The following is a 16,587-nucleotide window of genomic DNA, read 5'->3' as shown; positions in this document are numbered from 1 at the left end:
CGGCAGTCTGTCCGCGGCGAGCGTCTGAAGTGGTAAGATCTCCGGCTAAGCGCGTGTCTGCTAAGTCCGTAGGACAATGGATTTCTTAAGTTCAGCCTAACTGAAAATTTAATCACCTTTATTTCAGGTTTAGCTATAAAATACACTCCTGGAAATGGAAAAAAGAACACATTGACACCGGTGTGTCAGACCCACCATACTTGCTCCTGACACTGTGAGAGGGCTGTACAAGCAATGATCACACGCACGGCACAGCGGACACACCAGGAACCGCGGTGTTGGCCGTCGAATGGCGCTAGCTGCGCAGCATTTGTGCACCGCCGCCGTCAGTGTCAGCCAGTTTGCCGTGGCATACGGAGCTCCATCGCAGTCTTTAACACTGGTAGCATGCCGCGACAGCGTGGACGTGAACCGTATGTGCAGTTGACGGACTTTGAGCGAGGGCGTATAGTGGGCATGCGGGAGGCCGGGTGGACGTACCGCCGAATTGCTCAACACGTGGGGCGTGAGCTCTCCACAGCACATCGATGTTGTCGCCAGTGGTCGGCAGAAGGTGCACGTGCCCGTCGACCTGGGACCGGACCACAGCGACGCACGGATGCACGCCAAGACCGTAGGATCCTACGCAGTGCCGTAGGGGACCGCACCGCCACTTCCCAGCAAATTAGGGACACTGTTGCTCCTGGGGTATCGGCGAGGACCATTCGCAACCGTCTCCATGAAGCTGGGCTACGGTCCCGCACACCGTTAGGCCGTCTTCCGCTCACGCCCCAACATCGTGCAGCCCGCCTCCAGTGGTGTCGCGACAGGCGTGAATGGAGGGACGAATGGAGACGTGTCGTCTTCAGTGATGAGAGTCGCTTCTGCCTTGGTGCCAATGATGGTCGTATGAGTGTTTGGCGCCGTGCAGGTGAGCGCCACAATCAGGACTGCATACGACCGAGGCACACAGGGCCAACACCCGGCATCATGGTGTGGGGAGCGATCTCCTACACTGGCCGTACACCACTGGTGATCATCGAGGGGACACTGAATAGTGCACGGTACATCCAAACCGTCATCGAACCCATCATTCTACCATTCCTAGATCGGCAAGGGAACTTGCTGTTCCAACAGGACAATGCACGTCCGCATGTATCCCGTGCCACCCAACGTGCTCTAGAAGGTGTAAGTCAACTACCCTGGCCAGCAAGATCTCCGGATCTGTCCCCCATTGAGCATGTTTGGGACTTGATGAAGCGTCGTCTCACGCGGTCTGCACGTCCAGCACGAACGCTGGTCCAACTGAGGCGCCAGGTGGAAATGGCATGACAAGCCGTTCCACAGGACTACATCCAGCATCTCTACGATCGTCTCCATGGGAGAATAGCAGCCTGCATTGCTGCGAAAGGTGGATATACACTGTACTAGTGCCGACATTGTGCATGGTCTGTTGCCTGTGTCTATGTGCCTGTGGTTCTGTCAGTGTGATCATGTGATGTATCTGACCCCAGGAATGTGTCAATAAAGTGTCCCCTTCCTGGGACAATGAATTCACGGTGTTCTTATTTCAATTTCCAGGAGTGTATCTAATGTTATCTTAAATTGCAACGCAGTGTAATTCGAGTGTGAAGTTCAGAATATATTCCGGTAGTTGCTTTGTCACTACTTTGTGAGTAAAGTGGAACCACGTGTTGATCAGTAACTCTAACTAGCATCATCAATCTTCAATGCGAATGTGCGTGAGATTATAACGTCTCGTCTTGACAATATTTTTCAATATAGCAACTTTTCTTTATGTTCAACCCACGTGGGGTGTACTTTGTGAGACCATTACCACGTGCTTATACAATTGTTTGACCCATCAGGTTAATAGTAAGACGATAGTAACCAGTTCGAGGTTTTTCTTTTGTAAATTGCTTTTCGATCTAATTTATATTAATTATCAAAATTATTGTGGGGTTACACTCTTTGTGTAAACCAAGTTGACCACGTGAAGCATGTGGTGTAATCATCAAAGTAGCCCTCAGCTATTCTTTTCGGGAAGATTTCACAGAGAGTTAGTATGAATACCAGTGTGTGGTAATTACATGACGGACAGGATTGTGCTACGAACGAAACTTCTTTGGGTAAAAATTGAATCGGTTGGTTGTGGTTAATTTCCTCTTGCATATGTTTCTTCGTGTGTTATTTTATGAATGCAGTGTTGTATGCAGTCTCCCAATCTTGGCTCCATATTTGATGTGCTCCGTAAGATTACAATCTCACATTTTCACAATCCTAAATAAGGCACCAGTTTAGTTACGAATCAAGTTTAATATGCTGAAATTCCAATGATCAATGTTAAAATAAATTTCCAAATAGAAACTGATTTATTTCTTGTTATTTAAATTCCCTTATATATATATATATATATATATATCACCGGTTGTCGTATGACTATTAAAAGATTATAATTAATGTTAGTCTGGTTGTGAATTTGGTAAGCTAGACTGGATACCTGGTGAAACAGTTGCGCAGTAATGCAAGGTTAACTTCCCCAGACAGCTCACAACTTTTAACCCGCTTTTATTGGCTATCGGCACCGCTTTCAAAGCAAAATTAAAGCAACAACGTTAGAAGGACTTTCAGCTAACAGGTGCTGTGTTACTGGTGCGAGTCTTAATGTGCCCAGAGATTTTTTACCAACCTTTCCGTTTTCTAATAGGTTCTGATACTTTATTATTAGTTTAATAGAAGTAACTTCTATAATATTTGATGTTTTGTAAATATAAATGCATTCTTTCTGACGAGTGAGTTTGTTAGATTGGCTTTACCTACAAGATAGCTTGGACTACTTGCAGTAAGATATTTTGCCCTTTCTTGTTTCAAGTTGACATGTTGTAAAAATTCTGGTACTGAATAGGAACAGTGATCAAGTAAGAATGGCATTAGGGTTTTACTAAAAAATGAGAATAACGAAATAATTTTTATCTTATTTGGAGAACAATTGTAAAGTAGTATGGAACTGGAATGCCAGAATGAGAAGGTAGGAGACGTGATACTGGCAGAAGTAGAGCTGTGAGTACCGGGCGTGAGTCGTGCTTCGGTAGCTCAGATGGTAGAGCACTTGCCCTCGAAAGGCAATGGTCCCGAGTTCGAGTCTCGGTCGGGCACACAGTTTTAATCTGCCAGGAAGTTTCTAGTATGGAACTGTTTGTGATTGAAGTTTTACAAGCCGATGTGCTTATTGGTTCAAATTGCTCTGAGCACTATGGGACTTAACTTATGAGGTCTTCAGTCCCTTAGAACTTAGAAATACTTAAACCTAACTAACTTAAGGACATCACACACATCTATGCCCGAGGCAGGATTCGAACCTGCGACCGTAGCGGTCACGCAGTTCCAGACTGAAGCGCCTAGAACCACTCGGCCACAACGGCCGGCGATATGCTTATTGACTGGACATGGTACTTTCCTTTTACTTTATATCATGTTCATGGATATTGAAGTTTTTGTTTATGGATACTACAGGCAGAACAACTAGACTAGCATTTGAACAAGGGAGTAAATGTGCGTTTTAGCAGAGCTGAAGTAGGAATCTTACGCCCGAACATTTCGTAAACAGTGTGATTTGCCAGATACAGCCGTAAACTGCCGCCTTAGCGCATTGCGATAGCGTATACCACTTTAAGGCACACGTACCGCATGCACAAGTCGTACCATTCCTGAGCGTTCAGCAGTGCGTTGGACTTGGCAAGCACAATGTTGACATTGGAAAGCATGATCCGGGTGCTGACGGCTTAAGAAAGCGAGAGACAGTGTTCTACAAGGGAACAGGTTGGAAGAAAGAAGAAACCGAGCAGAGAACTGAGGCGATTTGCAGGTTTTATATTCAAAAACGTTTTACAGAAATATGGTGGTGTGCAAAACTTTAAGACGAATGTGACTTACGCATGATGTGCCACTGACAAATAACACATTTCCAGGAAACGCAGATCATATGCTTGTACATAGAAAGAAATGTTACCGTATGATGCAGAAGGTAACGAAAAGAAATATGCGATGGGAGGAACAGAAGTAACACTGTTAATCAAGGACAATACTTACACGGAAGTCGCAACGATTCACGATGGTACCCAGGGTATTATAGAAAACACAACATGGTTCTTAATAGAGCGTGTGATCCCAGTGGACGCCATTGCATGCTCTGCAACGTGTTCCCGTGCTGGACACGGGGTTGGTAAGAAGTTCTTGTGGTAGAGCGTTCCATTCCTCCACTAAGGCGGTCGGCAGCTGCTGCATGTGGATGCTCTGCAGTGAGTCTCCCCAAACCAACACGTGCTCGACGGATTGTAAACAGGGGTAACGGGCAGTGCAATACATTCACCGAATATCCTCCTTCACCTGCACTGTTCGATGCGGTCGTGCATTGACTTCCATAATAATTGACATAATATGACAATGTTTTAATTTTAAATTTTAAGTTTAAATGTTTTGCATAATTTCGCATTTGCTATTGTAATTCCTGAGAATATGGGGTCTTGGGCGACAGATTGACAGACAGACGGATAACAAACGGCAATTTTTTTTTCCTGCGATATAATTACGAATTAACAATTTTAGGGTTTTTTCCCTTTGCTTCTACTGTGAAACCTTGCTGCTTGCCAAATTTCACGATTCTAGGTCAACGGGAAGTAACCTACGCATTTCAATGAGTGAATTTGCTAGTATTAAAATATGTGAAATAGATGGCAGGCAAAAAGGAATACAAACGTCTCAAAAATGAGATCGACAGGAAGTGTAAAATGGCTAAGCAGGGATGGCTAGAGGACAAATGTAAGGATGTAGAGCCTTATCTCACTAGGGGTAAGATAGATACTGCCTATAGGAAAATTAAAGAGACATTTGGAGAAAAGAGAGCCACCTGTATGAATATCAAGAGCTCAGATGGAAACCCAGTTCTAAGCAAAGAAGGGAAAGCAGAAAGGTGGAAGGAGTATATAGAGGGTCTATACAAGGGCGATGTACTTGAGGACAATATTATGGAAATGGAAGAGGATGTAAATGGAGATGAAATGGGAGATACGATACTACGTGAAGAGTTTGACAGAGCACTGAAAGACCTGAGTCGAAACAAGGCCCCAGGAGTAGACAACATTCCATTAGAACTACTGACGGCCTTGGGAGAGCCAGTCCTGACAAAACTCTACCATCTGGTGAGCAAGATGTATGAGACAGGCCAAATACCCTCAGACTTCAAGAAGAATATAATAATTCCAATCCCAAAGAAAGCAGGTGTTGACAGATGTGAAAATTACCGAACTATCAGTGTAATAAGCCACGGCTGCAAAATACTAACACGAATTCTTTACAGACGAATGGAAAAACTGGTAGAAGCCGACCTCGGGGAAGACCAGTTTGGATTCTGTAGAAATATTGGAACACGTGAGGCAATACTGACCTTACGACTTATCTTAGAAGAAAGATTAAGGAAAGGCAAACCTACGTTTCTAGCATTTGTAGACTTAGAGAAAGCTTTTGACAGTATTGACTGGAATACTCTCTTTCAAATTCTGAAGGTGGTAGGGGTAAAATACAGGGAGCGAAAGGCTAATTACAATTTGTATAGAAACCAGACGGCAGTTATAAGAGTCGAGGGGCATGAAAGGGAAGCAGTGGTTGGGAAAGGAGTGAGACAGGGTTGTAGCCTGTCCTCGATGTTATTCAACCTGTATATTGAGCAAGCAGTAGAGGAAACAAAAGAAAAATTCGGAGTAGGTATTAAAGTCCATGGAGAAGAAATAAAAATGTTGAGGTTCGCCGATGACATTGTAATTCTGTCAGAGACAGCAAGGGACTTGGAAGAGCTGTTGAACGGAATGGACAGTGTCTTGAAAGCTGGATATAAGATGAACATCAACAAAAGCAAAACGAGGATATTGAAATGTAGTCGAATGAAGTCGGGTGATGCTGAGGGAATTAGATTAGGAAATGAGACACTTAAAGTAGTAAAGGGGTTTTGATATTTGGGGAGCAAAATAACTGATGATGGTCGAAGTAGAGAGGATATAAAATGTAGACTGGCAATGACAATGAAAGCGTTTTGAAGAAGAGATATTTGTTAACATCGGGTATAGATTTAAGTGTGAGGAAGTCGTTTCTGAAAGAATTTGTATGGAGTGTAGCCATGTATGGAAGTGAAACATGGACGATAAATATTTTGGACTAGAAGAGAATAGAAGCTTTCGAAATGTGGTGCTACAGAAGAATGCTGAAAATTAGATGGGTAGATCACATAACTAATGAGGAGGTATTGAATAGAATTGGGGAGAAGAGCAGTTTGTGGCACAACTTGACAAGAAGAAGGGACCGGTTGGTAGGACATGTTCTGGGGCATCAAGGGATCACAAATTTAGCATTGGAGGGCAGCGTGGAGGGAAAAAATCGTAGAGGGAGACCAAGAGATGAATACACTAAGCAGATTCAGAAGGATGTGGGTTGCAGTAAGTACTGGTAGATGAAGAAGCTTGCACAGGATAGAGAAGCATGGAGAGCTGCATCAAACCAGTCTCAGGACTGAAGACAACAACAACAACATCTTTTGATTGCCTTGACTTAGAAGCTTAAATTTTTTACATTGCTAAGGGGCCATAGATGTTATATTTTTACTCGAAACGTCTACTCGTTCCTGAGAAAAAAGGCTTTCAACAGTCGGACAGACAGGCAGACAGGCGGTCAGACAACATAGTGATCTTATAAGTGTTCCGTTTTTATCGATTGAAATACGGAACCCTAAAAATTAAGTCAGGGTCGGATGCACCCCTGGAAAGATGAACATGGGGAAGAAGTATAGTGTAATAATAACGTTGACCGCTGAGTCTACCGTTTACAAAGATCTGGAGGTCAGTACGTCCATGCAACATTACGCCTCCTCAGTCTTCCAGGTCAGTTGCTTCAGTATCTCTATGACACTCTCTCACAGATCAAGCAAACTTGTGACAATTCGTGCAGCCCTTCTCTGTATACGTTCAATATCGCTTGTTAGCCCTGTTTGGTACGGGTCCCACACACTTGAGCGATAGTCTAGAACTGATCGTACGCGTGATTTGTGAACAGTCTCCTCTGTAGACTGAGTTCACTTTCCCTGTACTCTACCAATAAAGCGAAGTCTGCCACCTTCTTCACCCACAAGCGAGCCTATGTGATAATTCCATTTCATACCCCTACAAAGTGTTGCAACCATAATATTTGTGTGAACTAGCCAATTCCAACAGTGACTCATTGATATTATAGTCTAGGATGCTACTTTTTCTCTCTATGAAGTGCACAGTTTTACATTTCTGAACGTGTAAAACAAGTTGCCAATCTTTGCATGAAATCTTCTCAAGATCTGAATATTTATATGCAGCTTCTTCCAGATAGTACTTCATTATAGATAACTGCATCATCTCCAAAACGTCTCTGGTTACTATTAACATTGTCTGCAAAGTCATTAATATACTGCATGAACAGTAAGGGTCCCAGCGCACTGTCTTGGGGCACACCTGAAGTTGCTTCTACATCTGACAATGACTATCCATACAAGATAACATGCTACGTCCTTCCTACCAAAAAGTCCTCAATCCAGTCACGAATTTCACTTGCTACTCGCTACTTCCCCCATGAACCATGGACCTTGCCGTTGGTGGGGAGGCTTGCGTGCCTCAGCGATACAGATGGCCGTACCGTAGGTGCAACCACAACGGAGGGGTATCTGTTGAGAGGCCAGACAAACATGTGGTTCCTGAAGAGGGGCAGCAGCCTTTTCAGTAGTTGCAGGGGCAACAGTCTGGATGATTGACTGATCTGGCCTTGTAACATTAACCAAAACGGCCTTGCTGTGCTGGTACTGCGAACGGTTGAAAGCAAGGGGAAACTACAGCCGTAATTTTTCCCGAGGACATGCAGCTTTACTGTATGATTAAATGATGATGGCGTCCTCTTGGGTAAAATATTCCGGAGGTAAAATAGTCCCCCATTCGGATCTCCGGGCGGGGACTACTCAAGAGGACGTCGTTATCAGGAGAAAGAAAACTGGCATTCTACGGATCGGAGCGTGGAATGTCAGATCCCTTAATCGGGCAGGTAGGTTAGAAAATTTAAAAAGGGAAATGGATAGGTTAAAGTTAGATATAGTGGGAATTAGTGAAGTTCGGTGGCAGGAGGAACAAGACTTTTGGTCAGGTGATTACAGGGTTATAAATACAAAATCAAATAGGGGTAATGCAGGAGTAGGTTTAATAATGAATAGGAAAATAGGAATACGGGTAAGCTACTACAAACAGCATAGTGAACGCATTATTGTGGCCAAGATAGACACAAAGCCCATGCCTACTACAGTAGTACAAGTTTATATGCCAACTAGCTCTGCAGATGATGAAGAAATTGATGAAATGTATGACGAGATAAAAGAAATTATTCAGGTAGTGAAGGGAGACGAAAATTTAATAGTCATGGGTGACTGGAATTCGTCAGTAGGAAAAGGGAGAGAAGGAAACATAGTAGGTGAATATGGATTGGGGGGAAGAAATGAAAGAGGAAGCCGCCTTGTAGAATTTTGCACAGAGCATAATTTAATCATAGCTAACACTTGGTTCAAGAATCATAAAAGAAGGTTGTATACCTGGAAGAATCCTGGAGATACTAAAAGGTATCAGATAGATTATATAATGGTAAGACAGAGATTTAGGAACCAGGTTTTAAATTGTAAGACATTTCCAGGGGCAGATGTGGATTCTGACCACAATCTATTGGTTATGAACTGCAGATTGAAACTGAAGAAACTGCAAAAAGGTGGGAATTTAAGGAGATGGGACCTGGATAAACTGAAAGAACCAGAGGTTGTAGAGAGTTTCAGGGAGAGCATAAGGGAACTATTGACAGGAATGGGGGAAAGAAATACAGTAGAAGAAGAATGGGTAGCTCTGAGGGATGAAGTAGTGAAGGCTGCAGAGGATCAAGTAGGTAAAAAGACGAGGGCTAGTAGAAACCCTTGGGTAACAGAAGAAATATTGAATTTAATTGATGAAAGGAGAAAATATAAAAATGGTAGAAGCGGACCTCGGGGAAGATCAGTTTGGATTCCGTAGAAATGTTGGAACACGTGAGGCAATACTAACCTTACGACTTATCTTAGATGAAAGATTAAGAAAAGGCAAACCTACGTTTCTAGCATTTGTAGACTTAGAGAAAGCTTTTGACAACGTTAACTGGAATACTGTCTTTCAAATTCTGAAGGTGGCAGGGGTAAAATACAAGGAGCGAAAGGCTATTAACAATTTGTACAGAAACCAGATGGCAGTTATAAGAGTCGAGGGCCATGAAAGGGAAGCAGTGGTTGGGAAAGGAGTGAGACAGGGTTGTAGCCTCTCCCCGATGTTATTCAATCTGTATATTGAGCAAGCCGTAAAGGAAACAAAAGAAAAATTCGGAGTAGGTATTAAAATTCATGGAGAAGAAGTAAAAACTTTGAGGTTCGCCGATGACATTGTAATTCTGTCAGAGACAGCAAATGACTTGGAAGAGCAGTTGAACGGAATGGACAGTGTCTTGAAAGGAGGATATAAGATGAACATCAACAAAAGCAAAACGAGGATAATGGAAAGTAGTCAAATTAAATCGGGTGATGCTGAGGGGATTAGATTAGGAAATGAGACACTTAAAGTAGTAAAGGAGTTTTGCTATTTAGGGAGTAAAATAACTGATGATGTTCGAAGTAGAGAGGATATAAAATGTAGACTGGCAATGGCAAGGAAATCGTTTCTGAAGAAGAGAAATTTGTTAACATCGAGTATAGATTTAAGTGTCAGGAAGTCGTTTCTGAAAGTATTTGTATGGAAGTGAAACATGGACGATAACCAGTTTGGACAAGAAGAGAATAGAAGCTTTCGATATGTGGTGCTACAGAAGAATGCTGAAGATAAGGTGGGTAGATGAGGTAACTAATGAGGAGGTATTGAATAGGATTGGGGAGAAGAGAAGTTTGACTAGAAGAAGGGATCGGTTGGTAGGACATGTTTTGAGGCATCAAGGGATCACAAATTTAGCATTGGAGGGCAGCGTGGAGGGTAAAAATCGTAGAGGGAGACCAAGAGATCAATACACTAAGCAGATTCAGAAGGATGTAGGTTGCGGTAGGTACTGGGAGATGAAGAAGCTTGCGCAGGATAGAGTAGCATGGAGAGCTGCATCAAACCAGTCTCAGGACTGAACACCACAACAACAACAACAACTCCGTATGATCGTACTTTTGACAATAAGCATATGTGTTGTACTGACAATGAGTCAAAAGCTTTTCGGAAAACGAGCATCTACCTGACTGACTTGATCCAAAGCTTTCAGCAAGTCAAGTGAGAAAAATGCCAGTTGGGTTTCACATGATCGATGTTTTCGGAACCCATGCTGTTTGGCATTGAAGAGGTCATTGTGTTCAAGATACCGCATTATGTTTGAGCTCAGAATATGTTCTGAGATTCTACAACAAACCGATGTCAAGAATAATTTAGATTACTTCTACTACCCTACTTGTAGACGAGTGTGATCTGTGCTTTTTTCCGAGAATTGGGCACGAGTTTTTGTTCGAGGGATTTACAATCGATTATAAGTAGAAGAGGGGCTAATTCAGGCGCAAATTGAGTGTGATCTGAGGTTTTCTCAAAGTTTTCCGATTCATCGGGAGATGAGTCTGGTGGTCGATAGAAAGATCCAATTATTATTTTAAGCCCACCACTGATACTGATTCTTGCAGCTTCAGTTTCTACCTCGGTGGATTTGAGTTTCTTGTCTACGGCCTTTACATAGGCTCAGAATTTGTTTGGGATTTATGAAAGATCATATGACAGTATTCTGCTACGATGGTCATTGAAGGCCTCACGCATTGCTCTTTTGACAGCCAAACGTCTTTCATTCAGCATCTCTCTATCTATAGTCCTATGCATTGTTTTAAAACTATTATGCAGTAATCACTGTTTCTGTAGAAGTTTCTTTACAGTGACTGTATATCCTGGAGATTCTCTCCCATTAAGAACTATGCTACTGGGTACATATCTTTCCAGTGCATGGTCAACTATTCTTATAAACTTGAGCCGTGGTTCCTCTACATGCTCCTGCTCTGTGTTGAAAGTTTCAAGTTCTTTGTTGAGATATGACATTACTGATTTTTTATCTAGTTTCCTGAACATATACACATTTCTTCTCCTTATACGAGGCATCACAACAACGTTTCACCAGGCAACGCCAGTCATCTGCTGTTTGCGTATGAGAAATCGGTTGGAAATTTTCCTCATGTCAGCACGTTGTAGGTGTCGCCACCGGCGCCAACCTTGTGTGAATGCTCTGAGAAGCTAATCATTTGCATATCACAGCATTTTCTTTCTGTCGGTTAAATTTCTCGTCTGTCGCACGTCATCTTCGTGGAGAAGCAATTTTAATGGCCAGTAGTGTATATATGTCTTCTTGTTCTAGTTGTACTTTGGTAATCAATATTGCCACAACCGCGTCATGGTCACTGATACCAATTTCGATGTGGACATCCTCAAACATGTCAGATCTGTTTGTTGCAATTAGATCCAATATATTTCCGTCAGAGTGGAGCTCCTAACTATCTGTTGTAGGTAGTTTTCAGAGATGACTTTTAATTAAGTTTCATAGGATGTCTTATCACGTCCACCACCAACAAAACTGTAATTTTCCCAATTAACTGTTGGATGTTTAAACTCTCCAACCATGATTACAGTATGGTTGGGGAACTTACGTACAAGTGAACTGAGGTTTTCTCAAAGTATTCCGATTCATCAGGAGATGAGTCTGGTGGTCGATAGAAAGATCCAATTATCGTTTTATGCCTATCCCTGATACTTATTCCTGCAGCTTCAATTTCTACCTCGGTGGATTTGAGTTTCTTGTCTACTGCGACAAATGCACCGCCTCCATTTCCCATTTGCCTGTCCTTTCGATATACACTAAAATTTTCTCCAAAAATCTCACTATTACCAATTTCAAGTTTCAACCATCTTTCTATACGTAGTATAGATATTGATTTTCACGAGCGCTTCAACTCTAGCACTTTGTTGTGAATGCTTTGGCAGTTTTCCATTGGGATTTTAATAACTTCTTCTGTGGGAGGCATTTCTTTCCATTATATGCTGATACTTTTGGGTTTTCTACAGTTATCGTTACCTGGATTGGATGGACATTGGCCTAATCTAAAACACTCTTATGTTCACCCCACACACAGTCAGCTACCTGAGTAGCAGCCTCTGAGGTGTAGTGCACACCTGACCCACTTAGGAGAATCCTACAGCTCCTTTCATCCAACTTTCGTCACGTTTGTCTCCACATTGTTTTGTTACGTGACCTATCCATACACCAGAATCCACAATACTGCTATCAAGAGAGTTGGTGTATGGTTCAATAGCTGTGTTAGAAATTTACTGCGAAAGAAAAGACAGCTTCGTCCCAGAATAAGCAATGTCAAAGCCTGAGTGACAAACAAAAGCTGAAAAAAGCCAAAATGAGCGTAAGGCGAGCAATGTGGGAAGCTTTCAGTGAATTCGAATGCAATATTTTGCCACCTGATCTGACTTCCCCTGATACTGATTCTTGTCCCAACAACTTACATGCAGCTTCAATTTATATCTCGGTGGATTTGAGTTTCTTGTCTACTACGACAAATACACCACGTCCCCATTTCCCAATTGCCAATCCTACGTGAATTTTCCCCCAAAATCTCACCCCTGCCAATTTCAGATTTCAACCGGTTCCTCCTCCACTTACAGCGATTGGGGAAGGTGGTGGCTTTCTGCTGGGTTCCGGGCCATGTCGGCATTGCTGGGAATGAAAGGGCAGATCTCGCAGCCAAGGAGGCGTGCTTCGATCCACAAGTATCTCAGTGTGCTATACTCCTGCACACACTCACCTCGCTGTTGAGCTTACGAGTCATGCGTCGGTGGGAGGATGAGTGGCTGGAAGTGACTGACAATAAACTCCGTATAGTCAAGCCCACAACGCGTGTGTGGTGCACTTCCTTTCAGCCCCGTCGACGGGATGAGCTTCTCCTCACTCGGCTTCGGATAGGCCCTAGCCCTATGACGCATGGCTTCCTGCTCCGGCGGGAGGACCTTCCAATGTGTGGTGCTTGTGGCGTCCAGGTCACTGTGCGCCACGTTTTATTGGATTGCGTTTTATCTTCTGACCAGCGGGCCGCCGCTGACTTGCCAGCGGACCTGCCATCTCTTTTAGGCAACACTCGGATGAATGTGGTTAAAGTTTTAAAGTTATGAGCCATGTCAAATGTTTTTACAAAGATTTTAGGGAGAGGATCTCAATTTGTTCACTGTGTGACAAGCTCGTCCATATTTTATGTAAGTGGCTAGCCAGTGACAATTTACTGTGGCATTCTTGCTGCTACGTTTTCCCTTTCCTTATGTTCTACTTTCTTATGAAGCATTTTCCTTCTTTTCCTGCTTTCTTTGCGTGTGTGCTTCAATTTTATTAGGTCTGCCCACATTCGTTCCCTTTAATGCGTGTCAGGGCGCTAATGACCTCGATGTTGAGCGCCCATATGCCCCAACACACACACACACACACACACACACACACACACACACACTGTCACCATGCTGACACCGAAATGGACGAGAAGATGGAATACTGAATTCGATTTTCCGAAATTATTTCATTGCGGAGGATTGTAATGAAGCTCCTCCTTTCATTCATCTCAAGAACTTCGAGAAGTCAGGCACAGTCGTAACTAATCGCGGAAAATGATATCAGTTAAAGTAATTCTAGAGAGAAAAAACATTTGGATCTGGCGAGTTTGCCTCTACAGTTCTTTACTTAATATGGGGGATAAAATTACTTCCTATCTAGCAGCAGTTTATCGTAGATCGCTGGAACAATGAAGGGCGGCGTGTGATGGGGAAGAAGCGCAGGCCATTCCTGTATTCCAGGGGGATCGTCGATATGATACACATAATTATTGATTTGTGCGATGACGTCAATCTTTTGTAGAATAACTGAATCATAGAACACATTCAATGCTCAAATTTTTTAAGGTTTCTGTTATAGTATCTAATTGGGAATGGTAAAATATATCAGATAAGTCTTCTTCGTATTGAACAAATTGTTCTCTCTGATTAATCTAACTGCATGAATAAGAGATAAAGGATACTTCCACCATAAGGCGATTCTAGGTGAGCTATTCAATTTTATATTTCGAGAAAACGCAAATTGTATAAGGAAATTAACAAAGCTATGACGGCTGAAAATAGAATAACTGTAGAGTGATGTGAAAGGTTTTATATATTGTCGTCATGAAAGGAAATTTAAGCAGATATCGATTATGCTCAGAAAAAGAATTACGTCAACAAAATTTTCAGCTTACTATGCTCAAGTGCCATTAAATATAATCATTGAATTTGTTGGTAACATAATCCTGGTCAGCGACATCGTAATTTCGATTTGTGATTCCGAACTAGGCCTGCTGGATTTCCTCTGAATCACTCCAGGCGAGGGCCGGTTTCTCCTCAAGGCCGCGGCTGCGGCATTCTTCACCTGCACCGGCCCGAGCTATCGCTCTCTCCACAATGATTTCGCTGCCAAGGGACGTAGAACACTTAAAACAACTAAGCCACAGCTTCTTCCTTCATAGTCATTTTATTACGTATAGTCTGTATCACTAACGAGTAAAATCAGTTTGCGCAGCGAATACCTTTCACAAATATTACAGTTATCTTTTGTTATTCTTCTTCAAGTGTTTTGAAGTGCATTAACCCTAGCTGTCAAAGAAAGTCTGAAGTATTGTTAACGCACTTCTTACTCTACCACCAGAAACACAAGTAGGTTTATGTTCGCGTCGGTAACCTTTCTGGAACAAATGTTTCCAGCAGTAAAACTTGTTTGATTATCCTATCTTTAATATAATCATCTGTATATCACAACCATACAGACGAATCTCACTCTACTGAACTGTAGTTTTTGAGTAGATTCTTCTACTATTTCGATGTTACAACAAGTGGTTGGTGGAGTGTCCAAGGATAAGTTATATGTAGAGTGCTTTGCATTTCGAAGCGTGTTCCAGGAATTTAAATGCTCTCTTTTCTCGTCTGCCATTTTAATGCAGCGTAATGATCCTGTTTTCGACTAAACAAAAATTATACACGTTACCTCATAGTTTTTATGTCTGCTTTTATAGAATAAATAGAGAGAACAAAATACGGCACCATTGTTTCGAATACCTTAGGCAAAACTGCGAGAGCGTCAAGCAATGCTGAACAACCTCTTCGTAAGAAAACAGTTGTACAGAACACAGGCCAAGGCTCCAATTTGTTAACTGCAAAAGGGATTTAAATATTCGATATTTGCTGCTGACGGCAGCAGTCCCTCATTAGCAGCGCGTTCTGCTTCCGAGGGGCCATTAGAATCGGCTCCAATAAAACCACCCGCTGCCCCAGAAGCGTGTGCTACTGGAAATCACTGTCTCAGTACAGAAAACGCGAAAAAACAAGGATTACAAGATTGTAGCAATTTATGAAGATATCTTCCGCACTGTTTTTTGAGTGACCTCTATCGGAAACCTCGGAGCTTTCTCTTCCAAGCACCTTCATGTCCATATTGCGAACTGCGACGGGATGAACCCTGAAGAGAAAGATGTAAGGCAGTCTGGAGAGCTCACATTAGAATATTTTTCAAACCTCAAAGGTTGAATTAGCAACAATTGTGCTGTCGTTTTCTGAAAAGGAACACATCTGTAATAGGGGTATAATTCATCGTTTTGTCTATTTTGTTTATCCGTAAGCTGATTTCTTCAGTTAACAATAACCCACTCTTCTTCCTAATTCTTCCAGGTTTTCCCATTTAATAGTGAATGTAGCCTTGTTTCATTAGCCTCGTTGCATCTTGCAGAGTTACTCCTGATCTGGAGAAGTTACACGATAGGGAACGAATGAATAAAACCTTCTCACTATTTCGAATAAAATCTCGATCATTCTATGGCTCTATTATTTTATCCATGAGGGATGGTGTTGAACTCTGTGCTCGTTATTCAATTAGACATTGCTAAAAAAGACCACAGACAGCCACAAATACATTTTAAAAGCATTTATTCATCGTCATTACGGTTTTCTAACAACTTTGCCTATCTTCAGAAGATCATTTTCTTTTTGTAATATGGTCGATGTCTTCAGCAACATGTCGTCTGCTCCTGCAATGAGTTACAACGACCAATGTTTTATTTGTCATTTCATCATATCAATTTCTGCGATAAAGCACGAAGTGCTTAAAGGCAAACACCATGCACACTCTCTGCAATGGAATTAAACATACGAACGTCGCATCCTACCGATCACACGACAGTCGCACTTCATTGCCTTCTCTCGTAACAAGTATACTGCAGTGAAAGCGGCTGCTGAGCACAATCTGCGTATAGACAACGCAGATTCAAGATATACTGCGCATCTGTAACTGAAAAAACCAGTTTATCGTAGATCAGATACTGCCAAACTATTCGTAAATCGTTTGAAGGCCAAGAAAAGTTATCAGTGGTGCAAGGAGCACAAAATCTTGAGTACCAGTAAATGGAAGCATGCT

The 16,587-nt window shown here is 42.3% G+C and overlaps 1 non-coding gene across 1 annotated transcript; it reads left to right on the top strand.

Annotated features, from left to right (window-relative positions):
- Window positions 1-3,060: 3,060 nt before the first annotated feature.
- On the top strand, window positions 3,061-3,135 carry Trnas-cga (transfer RNA serine (anticodon CGA)). Its single transcript has one exon. It is a non-coding gene; the product is annotated as a tRNA-Ser (tRNA).
- The last annotated feature ends 13,452 nt before the right edge of the window (window positions 3,136-16,587 follow it).

This window comes from Schistocerca serialis, chromosome 1 (genome assembly GCF_023864345.2).
Source record: "Schistocerca serialis cubense isolate TAMUIC-IGC-003099 chromosome 1, iqSchSeri2.2, whole genome shotgun sequence".
NCBI classification, from domain to species: Eukaryota; Metazoa; Arthropoda; class Insecta; order Orthoptera; family Acrididae; genus Schistocerca; species Schistocerca serialis.
The sequence above is the reverse complement of the archived record's forward strand: the minus strand, read 5'-3'. Positions and strand labels throughout refer to the sequence as shown.